General features: G+C 38.6%; 1 non-coding gene across 1 annotated transcript; it reads left to right on the top strand.

Annotated features, from left to right (window-relative positions):
* The first annotated feature begins 840 nt into the window (after positions 1-840).
* LOC148293014 (small nucleolar RNA R71) lies at positions 841-947 on the top strand. Its single transcript, XR_015825998.1, has one exon. It is a non-coding gene; the product is annotated as a small nucleolar RNA R71 (small nucleolar RNA).
* Positions 948-2,753: the final 1,806 nt, after the last annotated feature.

Here is a 2,753-nt window from a genome sequence, read left to right as displayed (position 1 = left end):
GCATTAGGAGCAGATTGAGAAGTTTTGAGATGTTCCCCTTCTGTAGCCGTGGTCTCCTCCTCTTCATCTTCTACAATCACAACATCATTTGAAAGATTAGAATCAACTTTACTATCAATGATCTTACCTGATCTGAGCACATGAATGGCCTTGGCTTCTTGGTTCTTTGGATTGATCTCGGTTTGGCTTGGCCATTTCCCAGGTGCTCTTTGAGTTATTTCAGCAGCTAATTGGCCTATTTGAACTTCCAATTTGGCAATGGTAGCTTGTGTAGTTTGCTGGAAATTGGATTGGTTGATTGCCATCTGCTTAACTATATCCTCCAATGATGATGTTTGTTGTGGCTTTTGGAATGAAGGGGGATTAGCTTGATTCTGAGTATTCCTCCATGAAAAGTTTGGATGATTCCTCCAACCTGGATTATAACTTTGAGAGTATGGATCATTTCTTGGACCTTGGTTGTAGGAATTTACCAACTTAGCTTGCTCTTGCACAAATTCTGGATATCCAGCCCCAAGTGGACAAGCTATGGTAGCATGGTCAGGAGTTTCGCAAATACTACACACTTCCTTCGGAGGGCTTCTTGAGTTTAATGCAAGAAGAGCATCTAGCTTTTGTTCCAGTTTTGAAATCTGCACACTAGAAGCATCATTAGAACCACTAATAACACGTTTACCTCTTGTATCCGTATGTTGGGTCTCCATTGCTATCTCCTCAAAGAGTTCGTATGTTTCTTCTGGAGTTTTGGTTTTAAAAGAACCACCTGCAAAATTGGTGACTATATTATGACTAGAAGGGGTTAGTCCTTTATAAAACATACGCATTTGAAGCTTCAATGGAATCCCATGATGAGGACATTGGTTGAGCAGCCCATTGAATCTCTCCCATGCTTCACAAAACGATTCATCATCTTGCTGTGCAAATAACAAGATCTTATCCCTAAGCATGTCGGTCTTTTGCGTGGAGAAGTATTTCTCCAAGAACTTCTTTTGAATGGCAGCCCATGTAGTGAGTGAACCAGGCTTCAAAGAATTCAACCAATATTTCGCCTTATCCTTCAAAGTGTATGGAAACACTCTCATTCGAAGTTGATCTTCTGTCACACCTGTCAAGGGAAAAGAACTCACAACATTAAAAATATCCTTTATATGAGTTAATGGATCTTCATTAGGTAAACCATAAAAGGAAGGCAGCATATTAAGATGAGAAGATTTAAGCTCATAATTTTGAGCTACAGTGGGCAGCAAAATGCTTGAAGGAGATGCTGGAATTGTTGGGATATCAAGTTCTCCCATGAACTCATTGGCAGCCATCTCTTCTTCTTCTTCTTGGTCTGAACTTGCTTCCGAATTTGAAGGTGAAGAACCAGGAAGTTCAGTGTGGAGAGCAATACTTGTAAATGTGGCAAGAGCTTGCTCTTTTGCAGTTGACAACTCTCTTTCTAGACGATTATGAACTTCAAAGATCACCCGGTTTGGTTGCAACGATGGTCCTGCGTTCAAAGATCTGGAGCGTTGGAACGAAGACCTCACTTGTTCAAGGAACGGTCTTTTAGACATAAACTACCTGAAACAGAAAATTAGATTAATTAGAAACACTAAAAAGAATAGGGTAACCTTGGGCACATAACCAAGGAAGAACTTTCGTTCAGTCCCCGGCAACGGCGCCAAAATTTGTTGTTAATTATTATGTTAACTCGCAATTGTACGGGGCAATTAGTAATATAGCAAGACAAGTACGAGGTCGTACCCACGAAGACTGAGAAGTTCAAATTAGTTATGTACGTAGATTACCGAATTCAAGAAGTTAAGAAGTTAAGTCTAAAACAGAAATTAAAGTGAGAGTGATTGTGATTGTGAAAGGAAGTGAGCAAACTGAAATTGCAAATGAAAGCAAATAAACAAGTGTAACAAAGAGTGGTTTTAAGAGTTGGAAAACAGATTTGGAGACTAGGGCATTCGAATCACCATAACAATTCAATTCTGGGTTATATGGAGTCAAGTAACAAGTCTAATTCAGATTCAAAGATTGATTCTAGTTAAAGTATGATTAGGCCATGGTGTTTGGTCCTAACCTTGTGTTCCTAATTCCCTAATTTGATCATTTGTTGTCTAACCTAAAATTAAGCATTAGGAACCCATTAAGCATAGAAGAACAATTTAAACAACCAAGCATGTATCTAATCCCTGTTGTCGAATGTCCATACATACTCTTCCTATTCATAGTTCAATTCGAATTAAAGCATGGTGTCTACTCTTAATTCAAACCAAGATAGTTAACAAACAAGTTCTAATGGTGATCAATCATTCAAACAAGCATGTTAACTTATAAGCATAATGAATAAGAACATGAATCATGAATCAAACTTGAAACTCCAAACTTATAAACCCAGAATATTCATGTTAGGTTACATCGAAGCCCTAGTTATGGATTTAGCTACTCATAATGGAAAAGAAACTAAAATAGAAATGGGAAAACATAATGAATGCCATAAGAGTAGAAAAACCCTTTTATGAAGTTCTTGTAGTGTCCAATGCTTCTCCAAGAGCTTCTCCACGTCTAGAAGGATGTATGAAGGATATGGAGGTGATTTGAGATGAGCTTGAGTGAGTGGTGATGGCTGAGAAAGAGGAAATTCGTAGGGAAATGGAAGGGAGGTTTTCTAGAGCTGTTTTGGTGATTTTGGGGCAGTTTAGAGTATTGGGTTGATTGCTTGAGTGTTTGGGGTTGTGGGAATGTATGAGGATGATTTC

The sequence above is a fragment of the Prunus avium genome, chromosome 7 (assembly GCF_965620075.1).
Source record: "Prunus avium chromosome 7, drPruAviu1.hap1.1, whole genome shotgun sequence".
NCBI classification, from domain to species: domain Eukaryota; kingdom Viridiplantae; phylum Streptophyta; class Magnoliopsida; order Rosales; family Rosaceae; genus Prunus; species Prunus avium.
The sequence above is the reverse complement of the archived record's forward strand: the minus strand, read 5'-3'. Positions and strand labels throughout refer to the sequence as shown.